This window comes from Apium graveolens, chromosome 7 (genome assembly GCF_009905375.1).
Source record: "Apium graveolens cultivar Ventura chromosome 7, ASM990537v1, whole genome shotgun sequence".
NCBI lineage: Eukaryota > Viridiplantae > Streptophyta > Magnoliopsida > Apiales > Apiaceae > Apium > Apium graveolens.
Genome location: NC_133653.1, coordinates 81,625,236 through 81,637,559, shown reverse-complemented (window position 1 = coordinate 81,637,559; position 12,324 = coordinate 81,625,236). Strand labels below are relative to the sequence as shown.

The 12,324-nt window shown below is 33.0% G+C and overlaps 1 pseudogene; it reads right to left on the bottom strand.

The window, feature by feature from the left end:
* Positions 1-3,546: 3,546 nt before the first annotated feature.
* LOC141673795 (sucrose transport protein SUC8-like) lies at positions 3,547-6,032 on the bottom strand (annotated as a pseudogene).
* Positions 6,033-12,324: the final 6,292 nt, after the last annotated feature.

The following is a 12,324-nucleotide window of genomic DNA, read 5'->3' as shown; positions in this document are numbered from 1 at the left end:
ATCATAAAAATATAAGAAAAATACCCAGACGATCTACAACACTTGTAGAACCCAGATCAACATTCAAAATTATTCTGAGATCAGACAAAATTAATCCATGATATAACTTGTAAAAATCATAATTAATTCATACAAGCACATAAAATTCTGAAATTTTTACCACAGATCTATATGCATACAACCTAAGCTCTGATACCAATGTTGGATTTTAATCGCAGCGGAGGCATGGTAAAACATTTTTACACATATAAAATCCAAATAAAAGCATATAAATCGTGATTAAAACATAGGGATCGATTACTAACCTTTAATATACGATCCAAAAGCAACGATCGGAGATCCTTAGCAGCTGCTCCTCAAACGTGAAGCACTCCACCGGTATCCACCAAGAAAACGACGTTAAGGAGGAGGAGGAGGTGGAGAGAATTATGTTTTATAAAATTTTGGGGTTTTGGGTTAGAATAAAAATAGGGTTTATAATAGTATATTTATAGGCAAAATTTTCAGCTGAAATTTTCCCATAAAATATTATTATTATTAACCCATTTATTATTCTCATTAATAATTAAAATACCTTTTAATTATTAATCCTTTTTCTAAACACTTTAGAAATAATTCTCTCTCTTGATTTAATTTCCAAAAATTAAATTCTTAATTAATAATATTAAGAACTTTTCTTAATTAATTTATAATCAATTAAATCTCATTTAATCAATTATTAAATTTTCCAATTAATTATTTATTTCATAAATAAATAATTATCAGCCATTATTAATTTATTCCTCCACCATTAAATCATTCTCCTTTTATGGTGTGACCCTGTAGATTTAATATTAAGCCAGTAGTAGAAATAAATAATAATAAAACTATTTTATCATTATTTATATAAATTCTCTAATTTATTAAATATGATTAATTAATTAATCATATTTATTCTACATCGTGAGGGATACTTCTCAGCATATCGCGACTATCCGGATAATACGAATTCACTGCTTAGAATACCAAGAACCTATTCAGTGAATAGTTACCGTACAATAAACTCCTTCTACCCTACAATGTCCCGATTAAATACAAGGCATGGATCTCGTGTCAAGCCTATCTAATTTAATCACTTGCTTACCATTTACTATGCTTAGTTCTATGCAAATTAGAAACTCCTTTCTAATTTCATTCACTCTGGCCAGAGATTCCTGAACTAGCATAAGTGGATCAGCCTTGAACATTCTCTTCCTTCACTGGAAGGGGTAGATCCTTTATTGATCATACACTATCTTCGTGTACAAATTCCTATACCCAGTAGAGCCCTAATAATTGTTCCTGGAGACTAAGAACTAAACCAAAGCATAGTTCAGTGTACACAAGATGACTATGATGACCTCAAGTCTAAGGATACTTGTACAACTATCACTATGTGAACAACTGCTGACACGTGAGTGAACTCCATCAGTTGTTCAGCTGTGCGAGTCATGTTCAGTGAACTTATTCTATAATAAGCACCTACATACTAGCTATAGTGTCACCACACAAATATCTATGAGAACAAACATCCTTCATAATGAAGCAAGCATAGTATGTACCGATCTTTGCGGATTATTAATTACCAGTTAGTAATCCTATGATCAGGAACTATTTAAGTTTAGAGTTATCATCTTTTAGGTCTCACTATTATGATCTCATCATAATCCATAAAAAGCTTTACTCTAAACTATGGTATATCTTATTTAAACACTTAAATAGATAAAGCCCGTAATAAAAACAAAACAAGTCTTTTATTAATATCAATGAAATCAAAACAGATTACACAGGAAGTTATTCCTAAATCCTAATACATGATTGGACTTAGGACATATTCCTTTTAGTTATGTATGTGATTTTGTATATTTTACATATTGTTATGTTTACATATATATATATATACATGTTTGTATATGTTTTGAATATATGATATTCATGCATTTGAGTTGTATAATCATATGATGATTATATAATCTGTATATATACTGATTTTGTTCTTATTATGAGAATTGTATTAGATACGGATTCTGAATCAGATATTGTAGATTCTCTGAAATATGGGTCTAGTGTCCGATTTTCGAGAACGAATACTCTATTCGATAGGTGTTTGACGCTGTTTAGACCTTGTAACTGCGATTTAATGTTATAAGATTTAATTTTGAATTTTCTGATTTTTAACATATTTGTTTTTTATGATTAGATCATTATGATCATATTATGTGTTCTAACATGTTATTATATATTAATTGAGCATGGTGGATGGCTATGGCTTATGAACTTAGGTTAATGATTTTGGTTTTTTAAATACGGCTTGCATGTCATTTGATCTTGTAATTATTAAATCTCGAATGTAACTCGAGTTCTTCTTGTAAGTTCATTAGATTAGGTTTTATATTTCATTCTTGTAATGTAAATTAAGATATGAATATTCAAAGATAAAGGAAGGATAATTCCAATGGAGGCCATCAAAGAAAGCAATACAAGGAATAGACGTTTGAAGAAAGAAGACGTGTTATAATTAGCTTGTATTTATTTACCACCTTAGATTGACCTAGATATTTTTCGTTAGATTGATGAAGATCACATAGGATAAAACCATAACCAACCACGTTTAATTTATTGCACTTTATATATATATGCTCATATGATGAATATATGTGTAGAGTAATTTAGTGATTCATGTTTATTTAGATTAAAGATGTATGCATTAGATACAACACCCATGCCATGCATGCTAAACAAGATAAAGTCTGTAACGATTCAAGATTTTAAAAATGAACAAGCGATTGTGATATTTTCGTGTTTTTGAAACACGGAATAAAATACCAATCTTCTTTATTTCCGATATAGGGTAATTTTGTCAAAAGCGAGTTCATTGAACTTGTAAGGTTGTGGGTTTTAAGCGAGACCGTTGTGACTCCCTCACTACCTGGAAATTAAACCATTGACGAATATTGTTTTGAAGCATTTTATTCAAGAAAAAATTGAGAATCTCTTTATGATGGGATCATGATCGTTTTAAAATTAACAAACACTACTAGAAAAATGTCAACAGACATCGGCTAAAAACCGATGTCTATGAATGCAAAAATCCGATGTCTTCGTGGGTGATGTTAAAGACCCCCCCATTTAACATCAGTTTTAAACTGATGTTAAATACATCATATAACATCAGTTCTTTGTTTAAAACCGATTTCTATATCTTGATATTTAATTTCTCATGCATATCTAATCTTCATATATCATCATAATATGATATTTTTATCAGTTTAAATATATGTGAGCTAAGCAAAATCTTTCAATTTAACCAATAAACTAATATTACTAGTACTAGTAACAACAGTTTTCATAAAAAACCGATGTTAACAATACCTTTGACATCGGTTCTTAATTGGTAACCGATGTCTATTTGTAACAAACTGATGTCTATAATACTTAATAACATCAGTTTTTTGTTTTAAGAATTTTTTTGCTGTAGTATTTAACATCGGTTTTTACTGATGTCAATGGTCCACTACAACTGATGTATTAAGCTTTGACAAACATCATTTTCCATTGTAATGATGTTTGTACCTGTTTTATTAATGCACATTTTAAAAATATAGATTCCAAAAACCAATGAACTACCAAAACCAATTACTGCATAATACCAGTTTTTTATAAATCTAACAACCAATATTCAAACATCCGGTACAACAGATTCATCTAATCCAAATATCAAGTACTACACATATCCATCCTTATATTCTACTACTGTCTATACAAATAATTTGACTTGGTACCGACAATAGCATGTAAAATATCATTTGAGGAACGCCCTTATTCTTCTGCATCTTCCCACTCCTTAGTAAAGCTCCTGTAGCCTCTGGTCCCATACGATGATAATAAGTTTTTGATAGACCTGAGAAGATTAATTTTGTTGTAGAATACTTCAAGCTATTAAAACAGCTGTAACAAATAACTATCCTAAAATAACAGAAACAAAGAAAAACACCAAAAAAGCATGACATTCACCTACCACTTTACTGTCTCAAGACTAGTTGCTAGTTGACGCCTATGATTGTTTACCGACGCAAGTAGCCTATGGTCAGGATTACGGGTTTCTTGAGCAAGACTTTGCTCGAGCAATAAAACTCAAAATACTGATTCCATCCTATAACAAAAATCAACCATTTTAAGTCATAACATAAGCAACAACTTAAACATATTCTCTTATAATGTATAAGATAACACTCATACTCAATATACAGAGCAAATAAATCAAAAACAAGTTTTAAAATTACCATTTCAAGGACTTCTATTCTATTGTATGCCCTGTCAGAGATCACAATAAGATCTTCAACAACCAGGACTGCCACTTCTTCATACTTACAGGCGAGAAGAAGAGCTGTAATCCCAACCAGTTGGAGCTTTTTCCGAACCAGGTTCAATGGCCAAAAACCTGTCAATCAGACTCACTGTAAGATATAGGGTCTCCTGCATCAACACAAATTTATAGGGTCTCCTGAATCAGATAGGATACAGGTCGAGATTTAGTATCATGCAATTGTAAAGAATAAAAGGTACAAGTTTTTTAGGTTCTGTAAGTGAATGTTCAACAAGTTTAGATCAAATGTTGCATTAATTAGAGTCGAAAGACGATTACAATTTACACATTTAAGTGTTGAAACAAGCTTAGAGCTAATTTTACCTTGCCCTGCTTTAGAACCAGCTGAAATATGGATTCCAAAGCAAATGAAATGTTATAGGTCACCTGTATCGAATAATTAAGAAACCAGAATATGGCTGTTAGCATATCGTATATTGATGTGATCTCTTAAATTCCATATAACCAAACCACACTATGCACTCACCGCAAGAGGAATTCCCAGTACTGTAAAAATAGCAAGAGCACCAGCCCTGACTTCAGGAGAAGGTGTTAGAGCATCCCCATCAGGACCAAATTGGCGTTGGGAAGCAACAACTTTGCTCACAATTAGTATCATACCAAATCCTATCGCCAATATGAAGTTGACGAACCCCCACAACAATTTCACAGCACCAACACCATGTATGCAGAGCTCGACGACCAGAGATGTATGTCCCAAGACTATTGAGTTAATCATCAATCCCAATGAGCCTGCATGCACTCCGGCATCATAGGCCTTGCCTTTATTTGGAACTCCACCATACACTTATTTACCCATCCAGTCTATATCGAACAACAAAAATGGAAACCACGCAATCCAATTCAAACATGTCACAACTAGTAACAACACCATTGGATGTGACAATCCAATAAATGCACCAAATATTTGACCAAAAAATGGGACACTGCCACTTGAGCCATCGTCTTCAATTTCTTCAGGCTTCAGTCTTTTCTCCTCTACTAAAGAAATTGCTACCAGGGTAATGGTCATGAGTAATATTATACCAATGATAAAACAAGTCTTGAGGTTTGCACAATATACATTACACGCCTCAGTTTTCGAAAAGGGGAGAATCTTGCATAGTTTCTGATAGGAACCAGCAACATACCCGAGGATATTACCAACAGCCAAAAAAAATGAAAAGACTGTGTTGGACCTGCTCATGAGATTTGTATCTCCGACACTTAAGTCATCAAGAAAGGCCGGCCATGGACCCTGCAACATGTTGTTAGCAACATCCAGTACCCAAAACCTGACGACAAACACTGTAATGGCACGTGGCTTCAACTTACTTGTTAGGTCATCACCAGCTGCATATCCAATATTGGCTGCAAAACCAATCAATACAATAGAATTGGCAACGCAACACGCACCACCTAGAATAAACAGATGACGACGGCCAAAGGAAGAAGTGTAACAGTCAGAGTAGTAACCAACAATTGGCTGGACTAACATGCCAGAGACAGGGCCACAGAGCCAAATATATGCAGACCAGGTGTGGGGAATTTTGAGAAGCTGAACGTAGGGTGTGAGTAGAGAGAGCTGCAGAGCCCAGCCAAATTGAACACCAGCAGTAATGGCTGAAACAAGAACCAGCTTCCACATTGGCGCTGGTTCATCATAGCTGGAGGAAGGTTTATCGATTTGTTCCATTTTGAAGTACCTCTGTGTACCTTTTATGTAGAGTGTGGGGGTGTTCTATAGAAAGTGAAAGGGGTCACTTGCCAAGAAGAATAACAACCTTAAATCCTCCGAATCCAATAAAACCTGTTAAATTCAAACTATCATCAGCATTTTATGTAGTTGATACTTCTGATTTTGTGAGGTTCTCCTTTTTATTAGGGCAACCTTTTTTTTAGAACATTTTGTCCAGACAAAACTAGTGATGCTATCTAGAGTATGTGTAAATGCCCAAGTTTTGTTATAACTCCTTAGATTACATAATTAAACCTGATTTCCTGTAGTGTTTTTTGCATAGGGAAATTAACATCTAGAGTACATACAAATTAAACCAGAAAAGAAAATCTGTTAGCTTCGAATATAAATCATTTGCGTCTGGTAGTTTTCAGGCTTCTTAACCTATTATGTTACTGATAATATAAACCTGAACACTGGCTTCCGAAACTGAATGAGTGTTAGGGGTATCAGAGCTGGCCTTCTTGTACCTCTCTAAGAAACACAGTAGTAAACTCATACAAATATACTCAATAAGGCATTAGTTCGGAGGCTAGGAAGTATATTGAGGTAGTATATTCCTATTAAGGACCTCCTTCTGTCGGAATCACAAGCGAGGTGTATCTGTAGATAAATTAACAGCCTGTAAATCCATAACAAGAAATGAATTCATAACAATGCTCAAGAATATTAAAAACAATTAAAATATTGAAAAATTACCCAATGTAGAACACTATTGAAAATGATTAAAAAGATGAAAAATTCCATAACTTATATTAACATGCTCAATGTATTATGCACAATAAGAACAATCACTCAACTAATTAAAAATTAAAAAATTAGGTTTTCAAATTGAAACCCCCAATTCTAAATTAAGGTTTAAAACTTACTTAATTCAAGCTTTAGCCTTCAACTCAGACTTGAACCCCAACTTGAACCCCGACTTAAACTTGAACTCCGACTTGAACTTCGACTTATCTTTAAACATACAGCACAGAGAGATATGAGAGCAGATAGAGAGATAAGAACCCACACAGAGAGAGAGAAGACAACACAAGAGAGAGACAACATTCCACACAGAGAGATAACATATTGAGAGAGTGGTGGGTGTTCTTGAATGAGAGCACAGAAGAGTGAGAGACGAGAGAGGGGACTTTTTGTTTTAATGTTACCATCTGTTTTTTACGTTTTATGATTTTGATTTTGATTTTTAATTTTTTTTAACTTAAAAGAGCGGAACATTTGGTTGAAAAGAAGGGGGAATTTTTCTAAGGCAAAAAATAAGGGGGAAATCTTTAAGAGGGAATGAATTATTTGGTTAAGGGGGAAAATGGGGAAGGCACGCTGATTAAATTTTTTAAAATAGACTTTTAACATCAGTTGGGCTAAAACACCGATGTTTATATACACAAAATACATCGCTTGCTCAAAACCGATGTCTTTGAAGCGATGTCTATTCTACTTTTTCTAGTAGTGAAAACCCTAAAGTTAATATTAAGTTGATAAGATTCCTTCCATTTAGTCCAATGCGTTAACCCCTAGATTGAAAAGGAGTGGGTTCGCCAAAGTAGAGTACTCACATTTATCGTGGGAGATGTGTTGAAGTATATTGATACTTTTTACTATTGGATTTGACTTAATTAAGTTACCACAATAGGATTGTGAACTTAGAGGCATAGAGTTTGGCGAGATTTATTAGATAAATATGAACAAATGTTCTTCCACCAAGTTATCTAAGAGTTATATAGTTGATATAATTGACAAATGTTGTCTACCTACATAATCATGTTTTAGGAGAAAAGCCAAAGTTGATCTAACGCATGGTGAAAATGGATCTTGGCTCACTAGAAAGGATATAGAAGATATTCTTTCCGAATTACTAGTCAGGGCTATTAATTTGATAAAAATAGTGGGAGATATATATTTTGAATATATATGAATGATCACTTGAACATAGTTTAATGATCATCAGTAGACTAATTCATTTTATGCACTTTAATATTATAGATATTAAATGACAAATAACACAAATAACTTCTCTATGTAATAGTCCTTGGGAAGAACAAGCTGACATAAAATAATTTTCTCAGCTGACTTGGGAACTTGAGGATTGTCCTCAGGTTGAAGGATGTCGCTCAAACCCTCCCTTATTTCTTCTAGCTGAGAATGACAAATGTGCTGAACAAAATGCTTACCAGAAGCAAATTGATTATGCAACTGATATTTCATGTCTCATGCTTGTAAATATGAGTGCTGAGCTTTAGAAGCAACAAGAGCATGGTGATGTTTATGATATGATTGAGCACCTTCAAAGGATGTTTGAAGGATAGGCTCGTCATAAAGATTTGACAATAATAAGTATAATATCCGGAATATATCGTGTAATTATTTTTGCTAATAAATAATTATTATATGTGTTCAGTATCTATTCTGTGAATTATTTGTTAAGTGTTAAAGGTGTTTGGATGTTTAAAAATAATATTAATTGAGAATTTTAATTTTTATATGTCCAAAATAAAATATAGGTAATTGTCATATCTTCCTAATTATTTTTATGTTGATTTATGATTTTATAGGAAATATATGAATTTTATAAAATCTTTTTCCGGGTATTTAAAACATATTTTATAAAAACGGGAACCAACCGACGTCATCCGTTTTTATGTTTTTAGAACCCGAAACTCTTCCGAGAACTCCTTCCTAACCTAATTGCAATATTTCAAGCATTTTCCATGTTTCGACTATTTCGATACAATATTCGTTTCGGTAAATCAATAAAACTCGTATTTTCGATAAACTGGAGCTTTTTATTAAACTATCACAATTATCACCTCGTAATACGTGTAACCAGGCGCTGAGACCAAGACCGCAATACAAATTGTACTGATTTGGATAATTATCCCGAAAACCGATACCGTTTGGATCAGTTTTTATAAATAAACGTACCGTTTTATATCCAGAATGATCCAACGGGATACTAATTTTCCGTAATTATAAATAGCCTTTACCATATTTTATTTCGTACCAGAAATCATTTGCAAACAACATTTACAGAGTTTTTACAGAGAAAATACTATAATTATAAACTGTTATTCGTAATCAAACACAAATTCGGAGGCGTTACCGATACCGTATTAAGGCGTGCATATACTCGAATCGAAGCCTGAAAAATTTCCTATCTGATTCAGCCATCAATTTCAACCCAGAATCAAAGGTTATTTTCTTATAAACTAATTTATATTTGAATTATTAAGAATTAAAAGTGTGAATTTTTGTTCGAGTTATTGTTTGGATGATTTGATGCTTGCATGTTGTAGATCTTTTCTTCCTGATCATTTTGGTATGTCATATGATCGATTTGGAGTTCAATAACATGTTCAAATTAGGGTTTGATTCTCGAATTGTATAATTAGGGTTTATATTCGTTTGAATGTTCTTGATTAAAATTGGGGGTTTCTTAAATAGGGATTAACAGATGTTGAGAGATAATGGGTTTTGTTCCCCTTGAAATTTGCAATCTATTCATATATACCTTGCTAATCGACGTTGCTTGTAGTGCCCGTGGTTGTGATTTGAAAGTTCGCCGGAGTTCTTCATTTCTAGGCACAAATCCGGCTAAATAAGAGTTTGTTTGCTTGATTTGTTTGCTGGAATAAGTTCCTGGCAATTACCCACACATTTCCCTGAGTTTTTGAATCATTCTGAGCTTTATGGTGTGTTTCCGGCGAGCTTACGCGGCGGCGGGTCGCCGTTAATGGCTTCCGGCCGTCCGCCAGCGAGGTTGAGGAAGGTGGGTGGTCGAATTGCATTTCGACCCCCCTAGTTTGGAAAATTTGCAAATTATGCACTTCTATTTTAAAAACCTACAAAAACCTGATTTCTGTTTTCAAAATTTATAAAAATGATATTTCTGGTTATAGTTTATTTTCAGAAATTATTTTAAATATTTTAAAATCAATATTATAATTCTGAAAATTATTTTTAATTTAAAAAAATAAATCTAAATTACTTAATTAATTAACTTTAATTAATAATAATTATTCTATTGATCAATTAATTTAAATATTAATTGATTAATTAGTTTAATTATTTATTAATTAATTTAATTGAATATTTAATTGGATTTAAATATTTAAAAATGATTTAAAAATTCCGAAAAATAGTTTCGAGCTTTAAAATATTATTCTAAATTATTTCCAAGGCTCGATAATTATTATAAAATTGTTTCGAAGCCAGAATTGGCCAACCGAACCCTGTTTATTACTCTGAAATTGATCCAACGACCCGTTTTAATTCCGAAAAATGTTTTAAAAATCATTTTAATTACCTGAAAGCCTGTTTATGACCCGAGACTTCTTTATAAATGATATATCATTGATTATGTGACATGCTATGTGTTATATGTGACTTGTTGGTTGACTGTCGGTCTATATATTCAGTGATTACTTGTTTATATCATAACTTTCGATCCGTTAATCGGATTTGGGTGAAAGAAAGGGTAGATGGAAGTGTATATCGAATAGAATCGTACGAGTTAAATATTGATAGATATTTATAATGCCTAGAAGAGTAAGCAAGGCGGAAGAAAGGGAAGCAGGTGATCAGAAAATAGAATTGACATGTAGAAAATACAACAAGTAATCAGAGGATAGAAGCGAGGCATAAGAAAAGCAGACGAGTGATTGTTGAATGGAGTCATTAGACAAGTACAAGTGAAGTTGAAATCGATTATGATAAGGCAAGTACTTCTAAACCTTTTTCGAGATATAAAGCAAATATTTTTAAATTCTCTTGTGACATACTGTTTGTTATTCCTAGTGGACTAACAATGAGATTTACAGAAGGGGGGTTGAATGTAAATCTCAAAACTTTTTCAAGTTTTGAGCAGTTTATGAAAGTTGTGTGTGTTCAAGAAGAACAAGTGTGTGAATTGCTTTAAGCTAATACAGACAGATATATATTCAAGCACAAATGTAAAGAACACACAAGACCTTAAAAACTTTTCTGGTGGATTTGTTGTTCCACCAGAGATGGTATTTTAGAAAATCTGTGATTAAACAATGTTGATCACAGCTGCATCCTATTACAAACTAGATGAATTTTCTCTCAATATTTTTCTAAACAGCTCTGGAAAATCTCTCTTCTAATTACTAGCTTCTACTTGGTTTATATATTACCAAGTGTACAAGTGAAGAACAATATAAAATACAGTAATAAAATAAGATCTTCACTTGCTACTTTTCCTGTTCACTCCAGTACTTTGTTGACTATTGCATCTTGTACAAAAGAAGAACGGCTACTTTTTCTGTTGTTCCTGAAATTCGGCTACCACATCTCAGCTGTCTCTATCAACCCATGTGCCTCTGTTTGTAGGTACAACTACCCCTTATCAACGGCTAATCATCAGAACATCCGTTGAAGCTTTCATCCGTTGATGCACTCATCCGTTGAAGGATGTTATCCGTTGATGACATTATCCGTTGAAGCTTTAGAGACATCCGTTGAAGCTTAGCTTCTCATCCGTTGAAGGTCTTTAAGTCATCCGTTGATACCACTTCACTTATACAAAATTACAAGGCATGAAGTATTTACAATTGGCCTTCCTATCTGCATATCATCTAGTAGTCAACATGACTCATAGTTTCTCTCAACTTTCAAGAATTACATTTTAAATACAGAGACTGAAATATGCTACAACACTAGACTTATTTCTAAGTAAAGCTACACCATCAACGGATAGCCAAAGTGGTCTTATCCGTTGAGGCTACAGACACTAAATTTCTACTTAAGTATTTTGTTAAACATATCATCAAACTAATGCACATACATTCCTAACAATCTCCCCCTATTTATGTCTATAAGAATTGTAGGCATAAATTCAGGGTTAACTTGATGATAACAAAACACTTAACAGATATATGAATTGAAACTAAGTAGAAATTTAAAAATGCTGTAAAAGTGTATGTACTAGGAGATAATTGAAGATTTACAGTGTTTCCAAGGACACTCCTTTAGTCTGAGCAAATCATCTTTTTCTTCTTTGTTCCCTGGTTTTCTTTCCTAGCCTTTTGTCATTTTCCTCAATTTGGAGTTGGAGTTGTCTGAAGAATTCAGCTTCATCTTCAACACTGACATCCAACTTAGATTGCATTTCTTTGAGAGTTTCATTGCTGGCAATCTTGAGTTGGTCTTCAAGTCTGAAAAATCTTCTGACTCCTTTATC